General features: G+C 46.0%; 1 pseudogene; it reads left to right on the top strand.

Moving 5' to 3' along the window:
* The first annotated feature begins 4950 nt into the window (after positions 1-4950).
* Positions 4951-11918, top strand: LOC124229796 (eukaryotic translation initiation factor 4E type 2-like; annotated as a pseudogene).
* Positions 11919-24646: the final 12728 nt, after the last annotated feature.

The raw sequence follows: 24646 nt of genomic DNA, 5'->3' as shown, positions 1-24646 counted from the left end.
TCAGAGTGGCAAGCGGCAGAGGGCCGGTGCTGCCGAGGTCCCCGGGGAGCAGGGCTGCTTCCAGGGAGCCCGGTGCCTCTCCTCGACGCACAGGCCCTGGGCAGGGAGGCACACCTCGTAAATCCCGTTGGACTGCTTTTTGGCTAAGCCCTCAGATTCATACAAAGAACTGTTATGAGTGAATCAGTGTCTTTATTTGCGTCTTCTGGAGCTCTGAAGACTGCAGCCAAGGCGTTAGCAAGGCTGAGCATGGACTGAGCACTTAATCAGTTGAACGCTTCCTCATGTTTTCCTGGTTTGTTCTCATAACAAGTGACCTTAGTCCAACTCCTAGCAACACATCATTGTGGAATGTTCCCTCCTGAGGAATACCGCCTTGTTTTTTCATGCTGCGCACACTGAAAATCTCTGAGAGTTCGGATGAGTTTGTTTGGACAGTGATAATAGTAATGTAAGTAGACTGTACCTGCTGTGCTCTTGGGGCTTGACATGTGTTACTGCCAAGTGTCACACCCTCCCTGGTCAAATGGGGGGAAAATCAAGGCTTGGGAAAGTCAGGTCACTTACCTGGCGTTACTCAGTTCAAGCTCCGATGCCCGAGTTTCTAAATTTCCTACAGATTCTTCACAGCATCCTTGCACAAGGGAGACAATGCCAGAACTCAAGCGTCATGACATTTTCATTGATTCTCTTCTACCTGAAAACACTACCCGGATCCACTTCCTTAGGGTTTTGGCTTTGAACGCACGGTAGCTCTTCATTAACTGCGAGTGGGATGAGGCATTTAACGACAGGTCCTGCAAGCTCAGAAGGCCTCATGGGAGAATCAGCTGACGTTGGTTGAAGACGTTGTGCTGAGCCTGTCCATGCTCTGATTTTTACCCTTCTTCTCTTACTTAATCCTTCCAGAGAACCCCCTCCCCTGTCTGTCCCTGTCCTGCTTTTTGTCTCACAGCGCCCTTACCTCCTGTGTTCCCGCCAACACTTCAGGGCACTTGCTGTGTTTCTTGTGCCTCTCCCCATGGACGTAAGCTCCATAAGGACTGTGTGCCTTTTGGCTCAATGAGATAAGCCCCCAGCAAGTAGAACCAGGGCTGGTACATAATAGGTGTTCAAATATTTGTTGAATTAATGAACAGTCCTTGTAGGTAAATATCACTATCACCCTCATTTTACAGATAAGGAAACTGAGGTTTGTGGTCTTAAAGAATTGGAAGCAGTTATTTTTTGCTTCAAAGTCAGTTGTTGAATGTTAGTGGTAAAATAGCTTCCTTTCTCCACTATATTGTAGGAATGAAAAATTTAATGCAAAAAAGAGGTTGGTTGGGCGCTTCAGGTGCCCTCCTTAGAGTAGATAAGCGGGATGTATTTGTTGAAGACAGGTATTGGCTGTCTCATCTGCAGTAGTAACTATAGCTGGTGTGAAGGTAAATAAGGTACCTTTCTCTTCTCTCCTGTTGCCATGCCCCCAAGATTTATCACCCAGCGAAGGAGAAGGCTCACTTAGATGACTCCCTTCTGTTGAGGCAGCTGTGGGCTGCTCATGGGATAGAACTTCAGAGTTGTAAGGGACTTGGGAGTCTAGCTTAGCTACCGTCCATCCACCCCCTCCCCCAACGCTCCATGCCAGATTCTGGGACTCAGGTCCTCCTTCACTGGACAGCCTGTTCCCTTGATTGACAGCTGGGTTGTCATTGGATGGTTGCATCGTCAAAAAATTCTTTGTATTGAGCTGAAATTTATCCCCAGGTAATTTGTACCCATTGGTCTTTCTGCCCTCCGGGGAATGACAGAATAAATGAAATCATCCTCTCACATATCAGCCCTTCAAATATTGGTTCATTTGTACTCATTCTTAGGTTTCTCTTGTCCTAGTCCCTCAGACATTCCCCGTGTGGCATCTTTCCAGTCATTTTCCCATCCTGCTTGCTCCCTTTGACATGCTCTCCATCTGGCTCACGTCCAACTTAAATGTGCTGCCCAGTCCTCCAGGTGTGATGTTGGGGTTGCAGCCATTGTTTTTTGGCAATCACACCACCCACTTGGCTCATCCACATCCCCAGAGTCCTTTAGTATGGACCATTGTAGAACTCTGGTGGGAAGAAAGTACTGTGCAGATGGGACTAAGGATTACTGACCATTATGAAAAGTAATAGCGATGTCCATGGGTACTCTGTCCTCCTCTGCTCTGTGACTCCTTCTGCCACCCCCACGACAGGATAAGAGCAACCATTTATTGCATTCAGACTCTGTCCAAGACACTGTGCTAGACTCATACTTCCTATCAACTTTCTAAGTCACATTTGTAGACATTGCTAAACTCTACTTTCCACTTGAGCTGGAATCAGGAAAGATTAACTAATGTGCTGAAGATCACGTAGCTGTAATTGTGGAGCGTGGGTATGAATCTGTCTGACTCTAAATCTCAAGCTTGATAAGGTACATTTCCAGGAGCTACAAAGAAGGTAAGCTTAGCTGTCCAAGGCTCCTGTTCTCGTTCTCTCTGAAAAACATGCCCAGGAAGATATTTTAGAGGAGTTATGATGTCTTCTTCCTATTCTTCTAAGAAGGAAAAGAGGAAGGATCCGAATTATTCTGTTTCTACTCTGTGCCAGCTGTTCCATATCTGTTTATCTCACTTAGTCCTAAGGACAATTCCATGAGGAGGGCCCTGTTGTCATTTCCATTTTAAGGTGAGGAAACCGTGGCTCAGAAAGGATAAAGCTTGATTACTCACACAGCAACCTGGGTCCAGGGACAACATGCTTTCCACCACGCTATGCCGTTTCTCAGGAAAGGTTTTCAGCTCAGCTCTAATGGCCTCTCTCCCAGAGGGTGTCTGGCTGGACTGTCACCCCCGTGATAGTCTCCCCTCTCCTGTCCAGCATTGTCCAAACTTAGTCACTTGCCAAATTACAAAGTGGAAAAGGAGGAAAAAAAACCTACAAAATTAGATGATCATTCATTATTAAAGGCCTCCTGTATTCATAGTTTTGAGCCAAAATCGGCCACAGAAGTGAGTTTAGGAAGGCGGCAGAAGTTAGAGCTGGGCTCCGATGGGGCTGCTCGTGCTCCCTTCCTCCCTGGTTGTAGGACCCCATGCGTGAAATCATGGTGAGTTCAGCACCTGATCATTTAGTGACGCTCACTTGAGGGCTGTGGACCCGCCAGCCTGCAGACTGAATTAACTTACTTGCCACATCATGGCTACAGAAATTATTTATTTAGGGACCACTGGTAGGAATCTTGCCGGATTACTGTCTTGCCAGATCACTGACTAATCTTTGTGTTTGCCTAGAACGTAAGTGTTCACAAAATACTTTTTACTTACACTATTCCATTTGTTCCTCCCAATGACCTGGGAATGTAGGCTGGGCAAGGGTTCATTGCCTTGTTTTACAAATGGGGAATGAGGAACTCAGAGAGCTGAAGAGACTTGCTCTGAGCCTCACAGTCTTTACGGAGCAGACCCTGGACACCGTCCGTTCAAGCCGTCAGTGCTGCTCTTGCACTGCTACTCCTCTCTTGCACTGTCTGCCGAATTCTTGTACATCTCTGCCCTTGCCATTGGCCTATTGGCTGTGAACAGCTGCCAGCTGAGAAAGAACTGAGCTAGACCAAGCTGGAACTGCTCTTGTTTTCAAGCTCTACTTCCCAAGCCATCTGGTTGCTCTGACTTTCCACAAAACAGATGCGATGGCTTGCAGGTTGTCATCAATCTTCGCAGTCACTGGAAAGCCCAGTTGACTCTGCAGCGCCAAGCTGCTGTTAACGTTCTTTTTCCCCAGACGAGTACCTGTGTATTAATCCTCATGTCACACTAACCATTTTAAAAACTTACAACTACACTTAATTTCTCCAGGGTGGACAGTAAGCTGAGAAACTGCCCTGGAAGCGGCGGCTTTCCTGTGGGTTGGCTCAGTAAAGAACAGTGGACTTAGAGCTTGCTGTGCCCTTGGCCAGTGAGCAGGAGCAGCGATCTCCACACCACCCAGCTCAGAATCAAAGCTGCTGACCCCGCCCCCGTCCCTGTCTCTAACCTCTGGCAACCATTAGTCTGTCCTCCTTTCCCAAAATTTTGACGTGTCAAAAATATTATATAAATAGGATCATACAGTATGTGGCCTTTTGGAATTGACTTTTTTCCATTCAGCTTAATTCCCTGAAGATTCATCCCAGTAGTGCTATAGGTTTTTGTTTTTGTTTATTATCTAAAGTCCATACATTAAAATTTAAAAATTTTTATTTAGTTTTAATTAATTTTTTTCATTAAAGTCTATAGCCATGGTTACAGAGGCTAGCTGTGCCACTTCCTAGCCAAGAGATCATGTGGATTGCTTGATCTGAGACTACATATCCTGAGCTTTTTAATGAGCATAATAATTATACCTTGATGTTAGTTTGACTTTTTCAAGTTCCAAGAAGGAGAAGCATCCACATTCCCTTCATCAATCGAGGCTTATTGCAAAACAATGTCTTCTTTAGCCACAAAGTAACTCCAAGTCCTGGTATGTCAAGGAGGGCCATAAACAGCAGCCTTGTGCCTTATTTGGAGGGAAAGACATTAGAACCAATGATCCACCTTTTTTGTGACCCCCCGTCATTCATATTATCCAGGAGAAACGATCTGATTGGGTTGGTTGGCTATTTCCAGTAGAGAGAAACTGTAAGGGGCCACACCAAACCCCTTGAAGGGGTTGTCGTCTTGCAGATGCACTAGGAGAATCTATAGATGCTTCTGTCTGGCCATCTGTCGGAACCAGTCAAAGATGGAGGCTACCCTGGAGGTGATGCTCATGTCGATGGAGGTATTCAGGCTGAGGCTGATGGCCACGTACAGACATGGGACTAAAAGCAGAGAGCACAACCGACCCCTGCTTGAGTCCTCTGTAGACCTGGGGCAGAATTTGTTTTATTCTGCACGGTGAAAAATGAAAAGTACCCCTTCAGTCAGTGTTCTCAGAAGGGAGCTCTGCATTTGAAAGGCCCTAGGGCTTGACAGACCCCTATGAAGGACAGCTGTTTCACAAGGTAGTTGTGAGGAGCGCAGTTGAATGCTCAAGGGCACCTTTGGCCACCAGGAAAGGCTGTCCCGACGCTAGTGATTTCTCAGTCACCTGGCTTAACATGAATTCAAGTCTCATCTAAGTACCTTTTTGGTTATGTGCCACTGGAAAGTCTGTGTGTGAATGTGTGTTATTTTTTTAAGTAAGAAACCTGGCTTCTCATAACTAGAAAGGTTAAACAGGAAAATGAAAAAATCTATATATATGCACATATTTGCTTGTGTTTCTGAAAGGAGACAGTAGAGTTCAGTACAGAGCTGGAAACAAGGCCCCTGGTTCCTGAGCGATGTCTGTGCACACGGACGTAGACTCAGATGACAGCTTCTGGGTTTCTTGTGATAAGGGTGACGAAATGCCATCAGGTGAGGGACAAAGGTCAGTCACCAGGACATCCAGGGACCTGGACTGTGATACAGCCTCTGAAACAAACATTAACCTTTCAAAGCTTACAAGTTCTGTCCTTCCTCAGACTCCACATTTGAGAGGAATAAAGCTGCATCTTTGTATATTTAACAATTTCTGTCCTTTTCAACTTTCCAAACAAGACCTTCTTTTAGGTCAGGGTCAGACTGAAGGACATGCGAGGACCCCCAACCTGGGAGGAACCCCCGCCCCCAGCACTGTAATAGCTTGTTCCACTTGGCAGGGGTCCTCCTCCACTAGCTGAGGAGCTCCTGCTGGCTGCCACTGACCCCGTTCAGAAGCAAGGTCTTGGGGAGCACAGCCGGGGGCCCCAATGTTCCTGCACTTCCCAGTCCCTGAGCCTCCCAGCCGTGCCTGGCATCGCTGGGCAGTGACACTTTAGGGACGCCCAAGTCAGACTTGATGCTCCCTTTTCACGATGGGTTGTGCTGTCGTGACTTTGTGGGTCTGTGATAGGAACAGGAGCAGTGAGGTACGACTTTGCATACCCTCCTCACCCCACACCCACGTCCCGAGTGCCCCTTCACCTCCTGTGCTCCTTTTCTCCCAGGAGTTGCCGTATTTTCTTGTCTTTCATGATTTTTCAGTGAGCTCCACTAGAATGTGAGCTCTTTCAGGGCAGGGACTATGTTTTTTTCTTGGTTCCTCTGCCCCTGGCAAATGCTGAGCATGCTATCGGTGCTCTATAAATGTTTGTTGACGGAACAAAGAACAACCAGGATGCATCACAGGTAGGTGAGCGGGGTGGAGAAGGTCCTGGAATCTAGGTCACATGAGGAGCTGTGCGCGCGTGTGTGTGTGCACGTGTGTGTGTGAGGGCCGGGTATGGAGGCTGTGCTGGGCAGAATAATGGGCCCCCAAAGATGTCTACGTCTTAATCCCCGGACCCCGTGAATGTGTTACATTACGTGGCAAAAGGGAATTATCGTTGCAGATGAGATTAAGGTTCCTCATCTGCTGGCCTTAAAATGGGGAGATTACTGGGGTTATCCAAGTGGTCCAGGTAATCACAGGGTTCTTATAAGAAGGAGACAGGAGAGTCCAAGTCAGAGGAGACATGACGACAGAAGCAGAGGTTGGAGTGACATGGCCACAAGCCAAGGGATGCAGGCAAACTCTAGAAGATGGAAAAGGCATAGGATGGATTGTCACCTAGAGCCTGGAGAAGAGAGGCCTCCTGCTGACACCTTCATTCTAGCCCCGTAAGGCCCATTTCAGACTCCAGACCTCCAGAACTGTAAGATAATAAATTTGTATGGTTTTAAGCCACTAAGTTTGTGGCCAGTTGTTACACCAGCAATCGGGAACTAAGGCTCAGCTTGGAGTGGGGGGACTTCAGGAACACTCAGAGAGCTTGAACCTGGAGAAGGAAATGGCCACATGGGAGTAGCTCAGTCAGCATCCAGAGGGGCCTTCCCAGCTGAATCGTCCTGATCAGGGGAGCTGACCGTAGGATGAGAGTCGGTTAATAGGTCAGTAGGTCCTGCTGTAGGCCCCCAATAGTGAGTGCCTCCAAAACCCCAGAGAAACCACAGCAGAGCACCGCGCAGGAGGCGGTCAGACCGGGTCTGAGTTCTGTGCCACCTGGAACTGCATGGTCTCAAGTAAGTGATGCAGTGCTCCAAGCCACACTTTCCTTATCTGCAAACTGGGCATAAAGCTTTCTTAATGAGGAGGGAGGGTGGTTGTAAGGATTAAATAAGATAACGCCCGTGATGTCCTCAACATAATGCCCGTCACATAGTAAACAATAATTTTCTCTTCCTAAAAATACCCTTACAATCTTAGGAGCCTTTATAACCACAGTGTTCGAGGCCTCCGTCTCCTACACCCTGACGAGGTCACTTGTAGAGTCTGGTGAGTTCTGGGAACAAAAGTCAGAGAAGAGCAACCAGGATGGTGGAAAGACCCACATTTGGCTCATATAAAGAGAATGTCCAAATGAATGGGGATGTTTCACATGAAGCTATTTGAAATATCTTCGGGACTAGCTACATAATTCATGGGGTCCAATGCAAAATGAAAAAATGGGCCCCCTTGTTCAAAAAATTACTGAGAATTTCAAGATGATGACAACAGAGCATTAACCCCAGCACGGGCCCCTCTGAGCACACAGCCCTGTTGTTCAGTGCACACACGCAGGATGCCAGCCCTGAATATCGTGCTGTAGGAAGTGACACACTCACTCCAAGAGGCAGTGGCAACGACAGCAGTGAGATGAGCAAGTTCGAAGCATTGGAAGATGACGACGGTGGAGTCCCTGATCAGAATGAAGAAAAGAGCACATAGAAGGATGATGAGAAGGAAAAACAGCATAAGGCAGGAGTCAGGCCTGCAGCCAGAGCAAGGCTGTTGTCCCCGGGCCGCAGAGCATCCCCACAGTATGATACCCTTCCTGGTGCTCCAGGAGAATCCCAGCCGTCCCTCGAGCCCGCAGAGCTACGAGCAGAATGTCAAGCAGATTGGCCCCTTTGCCTCCATGGAGCATGTCTGCAGATTTTACAGGCATGTGGTACCTCTCTGGACCCTGACAGGCCACACTGACTTCCGTCTCTTCAAAGAAGGAATTGAGCCCATGTGGGAGGATGATGGACATAAAAATGGTGGTGGTAGATGATTTGGCTGTGGAAGGGCGTGGCATCCTGTTGCTGGGAGAATCTCATTCCGGCCGTGTTGGGGGACAGTTCGGGGTCAGGGAGGAGATCTGAGGGCCTGTGGTCTCCGTGAGGTTTCAGGAGGACAATATTTCAATATGGAGTAGCCTGGCAATAGCCTATCCACCACAACCCAAATCTGGACATGTGTGTGTGTGTCTGAAATGGAGGGGGGGGTCTCAAGCCAGTCCTTCCATCTGCTCTCTGAAGGGACGTCCCTGAGCCACGTGCTCCCTTTTTGCACTCATTCCTTAGGGACAGATTCTGCTAGACACTCTCCAGCATCACTGACTTTCTAAAGCAGAAAAATGGAAAACGTGCCTTTGTCGTAGAGAAACTTTGTGTTTTAATGGAGTCCTGTGGAGGGGACATCAGCCTTTCATTTTGCTCTGTGCTGTCCAGATGCCTCCTGGGCCTTGTGTGCGAAAGGCATGGGGACCAGGTGTATGAGCCAGAGCTGTCACCTGAAGAGTTCACAGTATTGTGCGTGTCTGCGCATCCAGGAAAAGCTTTTTGTTGGAGATCCCGGAATGGCTGTGAATGCCCTCTTCTAGCTCTGACATTCAATTATTGGCCCATTTTGTTTCTTTCTCTCCCCGCTTCCCCGAACCCACCCCTTGCTGAAAATGCGTTACTGATTTTGTGCGGCCTCCTGCCTCATGCCCGCCGGTCTTCCCTCCTGTGGCACTCTCCTTCCTTCTTAGGCACGGCGGCACCTAGAATTTTAACCCACTGGGCCACACTGGTTTCACCGAGGCGGCTTACAAGGGATTCCTGGGTCGATCAAACCAATGCCGATTCCGGTTTGATTAGGATTATAATGTGTGTTAGGTTAGCTAGATTCTAGGTTCCGAGTGTGGCATTTGGGGCTGAGAACAATGACTGAAATCGTTTTCCTGGAGGAGCAGGGCCTGTGTGTCCAGCCTGTCTCTGTGGGTTCTCGCGTGTCCCTCATTGAGGAGGGAAGTGGAAGGCTGGCTGTTGCCAGGCTCAGTGTTTAACGTGTGAATTCTGTGATCCTGAAAGTGGGACATCTGAAGGGAAGATGACCTCGATGGCTGGCTGCGCCTGTCTGCAGAGGTTGGAAGGAGCTCCCTTCAGTCAGTCTTCATCCCCTGGTGTGTACGTTCACAAATGTGTGCCGATCCAGGATGCCCGGAGAGAAGCCTCCTGAAGGCTGATGCAGGCGTGCTTTGAAAACGACCCATCGCTCATCAGAGTACCCAGGAGTCACGTGAGGAGTGGTGAAGAGTCTTACAGCAGCCGAGCAGCACTGTCTTATCTGGCTCTTGTGAGCAAAGGTTGCAGCACCTGAAATTCAGGCCTTTCTTTAAAATATATCCTGAAAGTCCAGAAGACCCTTAGCCCCCGGGCCTCCGAGAAATCACAGGAAAGTAACAGGCATTTCCTTGTTGTGTTTATATTACTCCTTTCCTGCTTTCCCTCTGTGAGCACCCTCTAAATAACCATTGTTTCCTGAAAGAGCAGAAGAGTGCAGGGAACAAAAAGGGACACTTCCATCACTTTTAAGTTAGAGTGGATAAGAAGATCCAGCAGTGATGGAAACGCCTGAACGTGAAGAAGGATTCTGGTGTCCAGATAACTGTGAAGGGCTCCAACAAGCGTAGAGCAACCTTGGCTCAAACAGGGAGAGAGGCCGCCCCCTGGGATGTGTTCCCACCCCTGGGAAGTCTTCACTTTTGCCCAAACCCAGATTTGCCGTGAAAATTCCAAAGAGAGCAGACTTCAGATTTGCCTTCCTATTGTGTGTGTGTGTGGAGGGGGGTGCGTGACGTGTATAATGTGTTCATGAGGGAAGGTCTTGTCAGGCCCAGTGGTTAGGTGTCTTGTCCATATTTTTGATTTTTTGTATCTCTTATGTTTTCTGGAGCTGCTCCTGTTTCCCCTCCCTCTTTGTCACTGAAGTGTGTGAAACTTCTCTCTTCCTGTCAAAGACACGCTGCGTCTGCGCTGACTCCCCCTGTCGGGCAGCACTTACCCCCGGGGTTCTCCCAGACATTCTGCCTCACAGCTTTAAATGGAGACTGAAGAGTCATTATCCAAAGTACCTGCTTTTTCCAAACTTGACTGAGAGGTCCTTTCATTTATTTTGAGTCTGGCTGCTGGGATGCTGAGATATGACGCAGCTGTGGTTATGGCGTCACCTGTTCCAGAGACAAAGGGACAGAAGCTGTGCTGGGGAAGGGGAGCCGGGCTCACCTCACAGTCAGGGCTGCCGTCATGGCCCCTCGCTGGGTTTTCCATTTGGGGTTGGCCCTGCTGCCCTCCAGTGGTCTTCTCTTTTTCTCTTTCTCTTCATTTGTGTGTGTATGTGTGTTTTCCCTGCGACACTGGCAATAATTTTCCACTCAGAGAGAAGCTTGTGGTCCATGATGCTCCAAGAATGAATTTCCAAATATTTGCCAGTGGAGAAGGAGCAGAGGCTCAGACGACAGTGAAGGCTCTTTCAGAGAAGTTGCCCGCTGCGGCGATAAATGGAAGTATCGGGGGAAAGGAAGGATCTACTTGACCCCAACAGAGAGAACTAGAACGAAGGAGGAGAAACTGCAGATGTCACAAAAGGGAGATCCTTGTGATAAACCGAGGAGAGGAGCAACTTTGGCACTTCTGTCCCCAGAGGTGTCAGGCAGAGGGTGGCAGCCACCTGTAGTTACTTCCTACTGGAGGGAGGGCTTCTCCTCACGAAGGGTGTTCAGAATCTGCGAAATGGAAAACTATACTAAATGACTTCTAAAATTATTTCCGGTTCTGAGACTTGATAATCCTATCAGAATTTTAAGAAAAGGGATTTTGAGAGCCCTCAAACTTTTCTCAAAAATTTCGTGCAACTTTTGAACAATAAGGAACACACACACACCTCCTTCCTGCCATCACAGATTTCGATTTATTTTCCCTATTGTAATTATTCCACTGACATACAGTTTTCCTATTTCTGCATTTTCATGATTACATTATATTCCACTGGATAAACATAGTGTAAGGTATTATTCCCTTCCCATGCTTAATTATTATAAAGAGCCGTGCTCTAGATATTTTTGCATGCACAGCTTCTCTTCGCTCTCAAAATATTTTATTAGAATAATTAGAACTCATTTGGTTGCAAATTACACAGCTCACTGGAGCAGCCTAAGTAAAAGGGGTTTTGTTGCTAAGCATATAGGGCAATCACAAAGTTACGGAGTGTGAGACACACGCAGGAACTGGATTGTTGCCCACACTCCCCATCCCCTCTCCCTGGTCTGCTGTTTTCTCTCGACTGCCTTTCTCTGCCTGCTCCTGGTTCCCTTATAACTTTGGCTCACGCCTGGCTTTGACTTGCCTTGGAGGCAGAGGCCCCAGGTCTGCATCACAAGAGCACAGAGCCAACCACTGTCTGACCAGAATCGGTACGTCTTATACGAGATTCTTGAGCAAGAGTCTGATTAGCCCAGCTCCCCTGGCCCTGCGAGCTGTTCTTTCCTCCAGGTGGGGGGCCGGGCTCTGGAGTCTGCATAGTTCGAATTGAACTCTTCCGCTTACCAGCCACGTGCGCTTGAGTTGGTTCCTGAGCTTCTCTGAGTCTCTATTTGCTCATCTGTGAAATGAGGATAACACTGGCACCTACTGCAGGAGATTATCGGGAGCATGAAATAAAATAACCCTTGTCAAGGCCTATAAGAAGAACACATGAGAAGTCCTCAATGTGTGTTAGCTCTTAATTTTTAAAGAAATTTTGTATTATGGGAAAATATGCATAACATTAAATTTATGATTTTAACCATTTTTAAGTGTACAACTGAGTGACATTAAGTACATTCACATTATTGTGCAGCCGTCACCACTATCCATCCTCAAAACTTTTTCATTGTCCCAAACTATAGCTTTCGTTTTTAAATTATCATTATGGCCATTTCAGATATGGCTTCCTGGGTCCACCCTTTGGAAGCGTGTGATGGGGATTCTTCCCAAAGAAGGGACATCGTGGGTAGGCACTCCAAGAGCCTGCGGAAAGCATCACAATTTTCAGTTCTTTAAGCCTTACGGAGCGCTTTCTCACCTAATTTTATGCAGTCCTCCTGGGGAAGGACTTCTTGATAGGAAGAGGTTATGATCCTTATTTTACAGGAAAGGAGCCTGAGGTCCAGGAAGTCTGACTGGCCCAACATCTCCCATCTTACTTGTAGAGTCAGGACTCAAGGCCAAGTCTTCTCACGCCAAGTTTGTGCCTTTTCCATGACATCTCGGTGATGTAACTACTCAGCCAAGCTTCATACCCATTTGTTTATAGTTCCTAATACGTACTCTGTTTCCGACTATGAGAAGGGAGAGAAGAATTCTCAAACTGGAATGTGTGGGCGGCGCTATCTGGTAAGTACCGGCCTGCAGGAAGTCTGACAGCTGGCTTAGTTGCCCAGTTTCCATCCCAACATATAAGAAGCAATAATAATTGAACTTCACTGTGTAATGTGGTGATTCTGTGAAAGCCAGAGGGTAGGGAGATTGGTTAATGGACCCCTTAACTTTTACCTTGAGAAAGTTCTGGAATATTTGCTGGAAACAAATGGTATTACTAAGCAGATTTTCAAAATGATATAGAGAAAAAGATACCATTAGAATCGAAATGGGTAAGTTTCTGATAGTGTTTTATGGTTTGTACAGAGAAGCATATTTTGTCTAATTGGCTTGATTAAATTTTTTTAGTGAAAAACACCTTTACCAAATGCCAAAAGTCTTCATTTTATACAAAAAAACCACAGGAAGAAAGCTTGTATGGACTCAAGCTGCCCCACAACACCTTCCTAACAACTAGATTAATGTTTGCTGTTAGGCAATCTTTCCATTAAAATAATGGCTACTTTTTTGGGTTAGACACTCTCCTTCCATTTGGCACTCTGAGTCATTTCCTTGTCGCTTGTTCTAAAAGAAAATCACTTAGGATAACGGAACACCTTAGTGTGGTGAGCTTTTATTCTGTCTGTTCTGATCGTTCCTTTCTTATAAAACTTAGGGATTCTCCTGTGCCCTGTCATAACAAGTCATATTTCTTCTCTTTGGCTTTCAACCTGATCCCACCCCATCTCTGCCGCCCTCATCACACCCACACTATTTTCCCCAACTCTCCAGTACCAGTTGTCTTGATTTCCTTGTGATTCTCAAGTACATTATATTCAGCCAACCCCCATGTCTTTACCTAGGCTGTACTGGCCTTTCCCTGGATCCACGTGCGAGACCTTTCCCCTTTAGCCACCCTGAACATTTTCAACCTTCACTGCCAACAAAATCCAACTTATTCTCTAAGGCTCCCCTGACAGTTTCAACCCACGTAGAGTTCATCCCTCGTGAGTTTGGATTGCTTGTGAACGAGTACTCTCCTTTATTTGAGCACCTGCTAAGTGCCGGGCCCCTTATCTGTACTTCACATTACAACTACACAAGGTAATTATTGTCTTCCTCATTTTACAAAAGATTCAGGAAGGTTAGATAATTTGCCCAAGGTCACACATCCTAAACTGCTAAGCTGAGGACTGAACCGCGGGGGTGACTGATTCTGAAGTTCTTACTCTTTCCATCTATGCTGTCTGTTAACTATACAACCTAGAAGTGTTCTCCGAGTGTTTTGCATGCACCAGTCTTCTCTCCTTTGAGTTCTTAAAATCAGGGATGATGTAGTTCAGGAATTGCCTTCAGCTGCTGGCTGCAGACCTCCAGAGTGATGATGGCGTCAATAAGTTGGTTTTTCAGTCACTAATAGGAGTCCAGGGAACAGCAGGCCAAGACTGATAAGGTGGACTGTAGCATCGTAGTCCTTGCCTCTTTTAGCTCTCCCCTCTGCCATCCCCAGGGAGTGGGCCTCAGCCTTGTGTTTACAGGATGGTGTCTGGAAGTCCAGCCATCATATTCGTGTCCCACGCAAGATGGAGGAAAGGATGAAGGGGAAAGGGTAGGCCTCCCAGTCGAAGTTGACAGACCTTTCCCCGAAGCCTCACCTTACGACTTCTATTTATAGCTCACTGGCCACCACACCCGCAAAGAAGGCCGGGAAATATTTTATAGCTGAATACACTGATTCACCCAGCAATAAGAGTATTCTGTTTCTGAGGAAGGAATGGATGTTGAACAGGCAACTAGTGGTCTCTGCCACAGAGACTCCTGTCCCAGTCGTCTTGTATATTTTCATAGTGCCTAGAAGGTACTCGATAAACAGTGGTAGACAGTCTAATGTGGAGAAGTGGAGAGTGGAAAAAGACGCTTTAGGAAACTGATAAATGAAGAAACTGAAGAGATGGTAACCACACGTGATTTCTAACTTATGAATATTTCATAAGAAAATAAATACCCATGGTCTTCTCCCAAACAATCCTGCTGCCACTCAGGCTTCACAGATGGAATGCTTATGAAACTAACATCAAGATTAAGAAAATGAAGCCGAGGGCCGGCCCCGCGGCTGTGCCCTTCAGTTCGTGTGCCCCGCTTTGGCGGCCTAGGGTTTCGCTGCTTCGGATCCTGGGTGTGGTCATGGCACCACTTGCCAGGCCATGCTGAGGTGGCGTCCCACATAGCACAACCAGAGGCACTCACAACTAGAATACACAACTATGTGCTGGGGGGCTTTGGGGCGGGAGGGGGAGAAGGAGGAGGAGAGAAGGAGGAGGAGAAGGAGGAAAAGAAGATTGGCAACAGATGTTAGCTCAAGTGCCAATCTTTAAAAAAAAAAAGAAAGAAAGAAAATGAAGCCAAGTCGTTTGAAATGATTTTGAGTAGATTCACTGCGTTTCTTTCAGCCTTTAGTCTTTGCATACATTTTGTCTCCATTTACGAAATTGGAATAATAAAATGTTCTGTTTTGCAAAAGGACTCACTGTAAACAACTACTTCTGAAAAATGACCAGTACTCAGGCAATGTCTGATGGGCACTTAGAGAAAAAGAGTAGATTACATTTCCAATAGAAATTAGTGCTATGCAGTTCTGGAACTCTCCTGAGTTTCTTATTTTGATTTGCAAAATAATTCAAATACCTGAAAGAAAGACCTATGGTAATTACCTGAAGTGTTGCCCCAGCAGATTAACATCATTGAGAGAGGGTCTCTGTTTAAAATTAAAAGCACATTTTTGCAATTTTTATTTTTTCTTTTTTGAGGAAGATTAGCCATTACCTAACATCTGTGCCCATCTTCCTCTACTTTATATGTGGGACACCCGCCACAGCATGGCTTGACAAGCAGTGCATGATCCACACCCGGGATCCAAACCAGCAAACCCCAGGACGCCAAAGTGGAGCATGCAAACTTAACCACTATGCCACCAGACCAGCCCCTGTAATTTTTAATTTTGATGCAATTTCAAATCTAGAAGAAATTTGTGAGAATATTACAAGCAACTCCTGTGTCCCCCTTACCCAGCATCACTAATGGATTACAATTTGGTCCATTTTCTTTATCATTTTTTCTCTCTGCCTCTCCTTTTCTGTGATATGTGTGTATGATTTGTTTTCTGACACTGTTTATTTTTTTCTGAGGAAGATCAGCCCTGAGCTAACATCTGTTGCCAATATCCCTCTTTTCTTGCTTGAGGAAGATTGGCCCTGAGCTAACATCTGTGCCCATCTTCCTCTATTTTGTATGTGGGTCACTCCCACAGCATGGCCACCAAGTGGTGTAGGTCCACACCTGGAAACTGAACCCAGGCCACTGAAGTGGAGTGCATCGAACTTAACCACTAGGCCACAGGACTGGCCCCTTTTCTGACACTTTTGAGAGTAAACTGGAGACATCCCACATTAGAAGACCCCCAAAAACTTCAGCATGTCCTTTGCTGAGAAAAGGATATTTTCTTATATAACTACCACAAAATGATCAACACAAGAACTTTAACATTGATACAATACTATTATCTAGCAGATGGTCCATGTGCAATTGTCCCAGTAATGTCCTTTTTAGCTATTTTATTTTCCCTGGCCAGAATCCAGTCTCAGATCATGCATTGCATTTAGTTGTCACGTCCCTTTAACCTTCTTGGATCAGGAAGAGTTCCTCAGCCTTTCTGTGATTTTCTCTAACTTCACATTTTTTAAGAATACAGGACAATTTTTGGGTAGAATATCCTTCAACTTGGGCTTGTCTGGCTTGCCTCATGATTACGTTCAGGTCACACGTTTTTGGCAGGAATTCCATAGACGTGGTGGTGTCTCCTTCTCGGTGCATCATATGAGGAAGCACGTGATACTGTTTTGTCTGAAGACCGGAGAGGCTGACTTGGACTTGGCGTCCGCCAGATTTCTCTGCTGCAAAGATCCTATTTTTCTTTTGTAACTAATAGATAATTTGTAGGGAAGTTTTTTGGGACTATGTAAATATTCTCTTCCTCATCCCACATTCGTCTACTAGTTTGAGCATCCACTGATGATTTTCAAATTCCATCGTTCCTTTTTTATTAGTTGGCTTGCTATTGTAAGAATAGATTTGTCTTCTAAGAGAAAGTTTCTGATGCCGTGTGGCTGCATGCTTCGGAGACTCTGTCTTATTTTCTAGGGCTGCAGTAACAAGATACCACACCCTGAGCGGCTTACACAACAGACATTTCTTCCTTCCAGTTCTGGAGGCTGAGAAGTCCAAGGTCAGGGTGCTGGCCAATTCGGTTTCCGGTGAGAGCTCTCTTCTTGCCTTGCAAATGGCCACCTTCTCCCCTCATGTGGTGTCCTCACATGGCAGAGAGAGTGCTGACGTCTCTTCCTCTTTTTATAAGGACGCCAATCCCATCATGGAGGCTCCACTCTCACAACCTCATCTAAACCTAATTACCTTCCAAAGTTCATCACACCGGGTGTAGGGCTTCGCATATGAATTTGAGGGAGGGGGACACAAATATTCAGTCCACAACAGACTTTGTAAAGGTAAAATATGCCCCCCATTGTAAGAAGATGGTATCTCCCTGGACTGGGTACCCGTGATAGTGAGCATCGAAGCCATGCATAGTAGGAGTAATTCCTTACTCTGTCCTCTATAATAGGATTCTTTACTTTTATTCTTATTTCCACTGTCAACTAGTGAGGGAATTTGGCCACTCTCCCCTCATCCAGCTTTGAAGTCTGTCCTCTGTTTGTTGCTGCCCGACAAATCTGGATTTAAATTCCACAGTTCCCGTTGTGTATGTGATGTTAGGCACCTTCTTTGGACTTCAGTCTCTTTGCTCACCAAATAGGGATGGTTACCCCTGTTTCACAGATGTCGCTGGGAGGAGCAAACGAGATGACGTATGTGATGGCACATAACATGGTGTCTGATCTAAGAAAGCAGTTTGTAAATATGTTTTCTGACTTTAACTTAAAAATTCCAATTTTGGTGAAACCGTTTTGCAAGTTTCTTGACTTGGAAGAGGTTAGATGCTTGACCTTCATCAAGACTTTACACGGTCTTCTGAAATAGGGATCTGCATCAGAAAGAGAAAGGTTTAGTGGTGTCCTCACATGGCTTCTACCAACTTTTAGATGATTTGTGTGGTTATATCAATTTTATTCCTTCCTTTTTTCCTTCCTTCCTTCTTTCCTTCCATTTAACATTGATGGCGCTCACTATGTGCCAGTCACTACTGTACACGAGGGATAGGGCAGCTCACAAAATTTCCTGGCCTGGTGTCAATTATATTCTAATCAAAGATGACAGAGGATACACATAGAAACAAACTCTTTTAATCATGCGAGGTAAGTGCTATGGAGAAAAATAGAGCCAGGAAGGGGCGTAGGATTGTGAAGGGGTTGCTATTTTAATTAGATAGTCAGAGAAGGGCTCACCGATGAGGTGACATGTGATCAGAGACCTGAAGGAGATGAGGGAGCTAGTCATTAGAGAGTTTGAGGGAAAAGCATTCCAGGCAGAGGAAATATTTCAAAGAGAAGAGTTCTAAGGTATAGAATGACTTACTGAGCGTTCAGCCAAGGGAGCCATGAAAGAAGCCAAGGTGGTTCTGTGGAGCACAACAGCGCTCGACCTCCGTGACATGAATGTGACTGTAGGCAACAGCAGAGTGGCCAGATGGGTGGTGGGGTTGTGGCAGCTGTAGGGGTCCCCACTCAGACCTCTCTTCAAGAAAGCACCTGCTTCAAGGAGTGCAGAGAGCTGAGGACCTGCAGCTGTAGTGCCTTCTGGAGCCACCCCAGCGTCTCAGTGCAGCCCTTTCTCCCAAGCAGTCTTCAGCCAGTGCTGAGCTGGGGGGAGATCCTAGGGCATGACCACTGATAGGCAATGTGGGACTCCTTTAAGGACAGTCTTTGGGCCAGAGCTCCGGGTTGGGCTGCCTGTGGTGTTTCCAGAGCTAGACTGCAGCCTGAGGCTCTATCTAATAATCCTTCCTTCCCCCTCTCCTTTCACAAGAGTTGGACCTGCATCACGGGCTAAAGGCTTTCCCTGACTCCTACACCCTCTTCCTTGTACCTTCCACAGATATCACCCCTCAATAAGCTGCTTGCCCATCTAAACCCCATCCTGCTGTCTGTCTGCTTCCTGGAGAACCCAGACTGACAGGGGGCAGAGTAAACATTGCTCTGCCTCGACTACCTGCATAAGTCAGGTACAGTCGAGGATATGGAAAGAGGGCAGTCTACAGTGGCATCTAGGGAGGATCAAAGTTGCCAGATAAGTTCCATCAGCCCTACCCCAAGCCATCCTGAATATTATACAGTCAGTGAGAAATCTACTTATTAAAAATGCAGCTTCAGGGGCCAGCCCCATGGCATAGTGGTTAAATCCAGCACACTCCGCTTCAGCAGCCCAGGGTTCACGGGTTCAGATCCCGGGCATGCACCTACACACTGCTCATCAGGCCATGCTGTGGCAGCGTCCCACATATAAAGTAGAGGAGGACTGGCACAGATGTTAGCTCAGGGCCAATTTTCCTCACCAGAAAAAGATTCCTCTAGATACTCATTTCAGCCCTGAGCGTTTCTTGTATAGAAATTCCACAGCTACCGATGGAGCAGTTCCAAACCCTTAAGTAAATTCTGAGGAATAAGGGGTTCACTGCTTAGTCACCAAATTAGCATCCAAAGGGGCAGCATGCCCTGAGAGAGGGGGGCAGTTGGCACTCATTTCCACTCCTGGAAGTCAAACCATGGGCATCAGCTCTCTGGTGACACTTTCTAGGTCTCCAACTGAGATGCTTGTCTCTGTCTTCCATACCAGGCTCACAATGCTCCAGTGACATTCCAGCCAGAGGTGACAGAACCATGTTCTAATCACATAGCTGAGGTCACAGTTTGGGGCTCAGTAAGGCAATGGAGCCAAAGATTTTCTGGGAAATACCTAAAATCCCATCAGGAAAGCAAACACTGGCAGGGAAGGAAGTGGCTCTGGGGTGGGGTCCCACGGAGGGCAGGCAGAAAAGGTCATGACCCAGGATTCCAGGTGGATGCCCTGAGTGCCAGGCACTTTCACGTGTTCATATTTCCAGAGCCACCCTATGATGCCAGACTTATACTTTAAGGTAATCCCTTTTTTATGGCTTAGAAAAATGTGGTTTGGAAAGTTAAGTGATTTTTCCACAGTGCTAGCAAATAGCAAAGCCAGGATCCAAACCAGGTCTTCTGACTCCAAATGTAGGGATTTTTTTTTCCATGGTTTTGCTGCTGGCTAACTTTATCAATATGCCTGTATCAATAATAATAATATTTTACCCTGTGGCCACACCTCCTGGCTTAGATATAATCATGTCAACGTTTGGTCATACCATGGCAGGGAAGCACTGTAGTGGACATTTGCTGGTTTTTGACATCTCCACATCCATTCTTCTCTTCTTTTGCTAAACATATTCTGATTTCTCCCTGGAGAGCTACCCCCTCCTTCCCTTGTAGTCAATGAGTTTTGAGTGGGCTCAAACTCTGGCTTCAGGAATGGGGCTGACTCCTCCTCCTAAATCAGTCGATGCGCCCATTCCCTGGCCACTGCCATCGGGATCGGTCTGTAGTCAGTCAGGACCAATTAGTCTTTTGCCAAGCAGCGGGGAGAAAAGCAAGTTCTGTCCCCCACTTCGGCTGAGCCTAGAGAATGCAGGCTGCGGCCGCTGTCACTCTCCTGCTGCTGGGATTGGAGAGTGTCCAAGGATGGCGCTTACACAGCAAAAACAGAGCCAGGAGATGAACAGAGAGAAACCAGGTCCTGGGACCATTTGTTTTTGCACTGGGTCAGGCCATTCTTGAAGCCAAAACTACCCACTAGAACTTCCAGTCTCGTGATACAACAAATTCCATTTATACATAAGCAGTATAGGTTGTATTATCTATTACTTTAAACTGAAAGAGGTTTACCTGATATAGCAGACTTCCCCGCTTCAATTCAATGGGTGTTAAAAATCAATTAGGACTCAACAATAAAAAGACAAATAGGGCCAGCCAAGTGGCATAGTGGTTAAGTTCGGCAACACTCTGCTTCGGCGACCTGGGTTTGGTTCCCAAGCACGGACCTACACCACTTGTTAGCCATGCTGTGGCAGTGACCCACATACAAAACAGGGGAAGACTGGCACAGATGTGAGCTCAGGACTAATCTTCCTCAAGCAGAAAAAAAAGAAGGAGGAAGATTGGCAACAGATGTTAGTTCAGGGCAAATCTTCCTGAGCAAAAATAAAAGACAAATAACCCAATTAAAAATATTCAAAGGACTTGAACAGATGCTATCGACTGAATCTGTGTCCCCCTAAAGTTTGTATGTTGAAACCTATTCTCCCAATATGATGGTTTTAGGAGGTGGGGCCTTTGGGAGGTGATTAGGTGATGAGAGCAGAGCCCTCATGAACAGAATCAGCGCCCTTAGAAAAGAGACCCTAGGGAGCTCCCCTGCCCCTTCTACCATGTGAGGATATGGTGAAAAGACCACCATCTGTGAACCAGGAAGTGGGTTCTCACTAGACACCAGATCTGCCGGTGCCTTGATCTTGAACTTGCCAGTTTCCAGAACCATGAGAAATAAATTTCTGTTGTTCATAAACCAGTCAGTCTATGGTATTCTGTTATAGCAGTCCAAAAAGACTAAGGCAAGAGGCATTTCTCCAAAGTAAATGTACAAGTGGCCAATGAGTTCTTGAAAAGATGCTCAACATCATTAGTCATCAGGGGAATGCAAACCAAAACCACAATGAGATACAACTTCACACCTCCTGGGATGGCTTTAACAGAAATACAGATGATAACAAGTGTTGGCAAGGATATGGAGAAATTGGAACTACGTACATTGCCAGTGGGAATGGAAAATGACGCAACTGCTCTGGGAGACAGTCTGGCAGTTTTTCAAATGATTAAACATACAGTTACCGTGTGACCAGGTCCTAGATAGAGACCCAAGAAAAAGGAAAAGATACATCTCCAAAAAGCCTTGCTCATAGCAGTTGTATTCATAATAGCTAAAAATGGAAAACAACTCAAATGTTCATCGATGGGAAATGGAAAAACAAATTGCGATATATTCATACAAAGGAATTCCTCTCGGGAATAAAAGGAATGAGCTACTGATATGTGCAAAAACATGAATGAATCTAGAAACACGTCGAGTGAAGGAAGCCAGATCCAAAATAATATATATGGTTTGACTCCATTTATATGAAGTCCAAGAACAGGCAACACTAATCTATGGTGATAGAAATCAGAAAGGGGTTGCCTGAGTGAGAAGGGTGTTGGACTAGAAAGGGACGAAAGAGTGAGAAAACTTTCTGGAAATTTAGGTGCTACTTACATGGTGAGTACATTGTCAAAACTTATTGAATCGAACCTCAAAATTGGTGCACTTCACTTAAAAATAATAAATACTATTTTTTAAATATTGACTGATTTTTCACTTCTGATGAGGAAAAAAAAAAAGTACCCACTGAACTTACACGGTCTGATGTCCGTGAAAAGCTTTCCTATCCATAAATGTCTTTCCCCACCAACTTAAGAATGGACGGCCTTTCTCCCCCTATTAGTTTCTCCTTTGAGAGAAAGCACTGCCTAAGATGCTGTGCTACGTCTCCCTGATGGCTGTTTCAGCACTGCACTAAGTTACAAGATTGATTCTCCTTCTTAGCAAGGCCCCTCAAAGCTCTATTGACCAAGGTGACCATGTTATTGAAGGCCCCGTCCCTCATCTTATAATGGAGCATGTTTATAAACCATTAATTTCCAACCTCCACCCCTTTCTTACAAAGTTTTGTGGCAAAATTCTTCATTCCGCCTAACTTATCTCAAGAGAGCTGGTGACTTTTATCTTAAAATCCAGAAATTAAAAAGATAAAGTGATAAAACAGCCATTACCGTCTTCAAGTCACTAACCTGAAGAGACACCGACTCTCACAAAGTGAGTTTCCGCTTTGGGCAACTCCTTCTCATTTCTTTAATTCTTTCTTTACCTCGTCTCACCTCCCAGCCTTGTGCCGCATCACTTACCACTTATTGACCAGATTAATTAGCCCCAGAAAGGCGATGGAAATCCTAAAATGCAGAGTCACTTACAAACTTCCCTAGCATGATTCATGAAATCCCTATGGGGTCATTGGAATGTCCATTTTGATGGTGTTTTATGGATTAGAAAGAGCCCTATTGCCTCATTAGTATGGACTTCTCTGTGACCTGAAAAAAAAAAAAAACGAATGTGAGTTCCTTTGGGGGAATGGAGAGGAGACATTACAAAAGAAAAATGATATTATTTTCCAATACCAAGGAAATTCATTAGCAAACACATTAAAATGCACTTGAGTAGTCATCACACTGAATTGTTTTGGAAAAGGCCCTGCTTTGGAAAAACACAGGGCATAAACATCTTCAGCCCTGCACTTTGGCACAATGAGACAGCAGGATGACAAATGTCTTATTATTCCCTGTGGCGCCTTAATATTCAGAGGACATCTGCTACTCTGTGTTTCTCCCTCCCCTGAGCCACCTTTATCACAGTCTGACATCACGTTACTGTGAATTCCCATGTCCACCTGTTTCAGGGGGAGACGCAGGCGGACTCCTCCGGTTTGCAGGAAACCAGTTAGTCTTAAAGTCAGGAGGCTGAGCTTTTGTACCAGCCATGCAGTCTTAGGCAAGTGTCTCCAATTCTCTTGGCTTCAGTATCCTCATTTGAAAAATAGGGAGCATAATAGACATGATTCCAACGAAATGGAAGCTACTCCCCCTGGTCAGTAGGGGTTCCTCAGACCATAGAACCTGTATACAGGGAAGGGTGATAGATCCTTATTAGCAGTCATTGGCTTGCTGCTGCGTGGTGAGGAGGGGGTGGGGAGGGCTATGTTTAGAACTCAGGGAGTCAATGGACAACCTCTTGGCATTCCTTGGCCCAGTGGCCAAGTGAGGTCACTGGAAAACTGCATTCGCCTGATTAAGATGAGACTATCAATGCCTCATATTCCACATGCATGAAGTTTAGGTCCCTGCAGACCTGCTTTAGAAAAGCAAGCAAAGCGTCTTTATTTCTGCAGCCGGGCACAAGGAGGGGATAAAAAAGCCACATTCAGCCAAAGTGCTGATAGAAGCTAACAAGAACGGAAATGGGAGCTAGAAGGCAGCCTTGAGGACCAGCTCAGGCCTTGCAACCCGCTGCAGAAGCAGGGATGGGACGAGCCGTGTTTTACGTTATTTGGCCATTTCTCCCTCTCCCCCACCTCACCCCCTACTTATAAGGAAAACAACGGAGGTGGTGACATTTTAGGTTCAGGTGGACATACGACCAGCCATACTCTCTGCCCTTCTTTCTGCTCCGTTCCCTGGGGGCTTGCCCTAAATGCACTGCATCACTAGGTTCTCTTGCCTTCTGGTTTCCAGTCAGGGTCAACAACAGGGAGCACAGACAGATCAGAGGAAGGAAGACAGAAGGGCACTGTCAGAATACTTCTGCCCTTTCTCGAGTCATTGTGCTGGGGACCGGCCGCATCCTTCCACTAGAGGTCACAGCTCCTGTCAGGTGGCTCTCCTCACAAAGATCTCTCTCCTGGCTCTGATAATGGGTTGCTTCCTTCTTCAAGCCTCTGTGTGGTAATGGAACTCCTAAGTTACTAAGACTAGGGCATTTTATTTTCACTTTTGGATTCCTTAAACCTGCCCAAACCTTTGTAAATAGTCCCTTTATTAAATTCTCCTCAAATTAACAAATTTGCACAAATAAATGATTTCTTTTCTGGTGGGGCCCTCACTAATAGAGACAAGTTTTTCATAGGAACCACAGAGGTAACTGTAAGATTAATGACATTTGTTTAAAATGTGTGTGAAATTTCTTTGAAGAATAAAATGACTTTGCAGAAGTTCAAATGAAGCGTATGCCATACATATAGGAAAAGGCATGAAACACAGATGTACAGTTTAAAGAATAATTATAAAATGGACACCCATGTAACCAGGACTACGAGCCAGATATAGCACATTGCCGGCTGCCCACCCTGCCCTCCAGCTAAAGTCACCTTTGTTCTGACTTCTAGGGCGGTCATTTCATTGCTTTTCTGCATTTTACCAACTCATGTGTGTTTTATCAGCTCTGTAAGCATCC

Source organism: Equus quagga, chromosome 18 (genome assembly GCF_021613505.1).
Source record: "Equus quagga isolate Etosha38 chromosome 18, UCLA_HA_Equagga_1.0, whole genome shotgun sequence".
Taxonomy (NCBI): Eukaryota; Metazoa; Chordata; class Mammalia; order Perissodactyla; family Equidae; genus Equus; species Equus quagga.
Note: the sequence above shows the minus strand (reverse complement) of the source record. Positions and strands in the feature narration are given on the sequence as shown.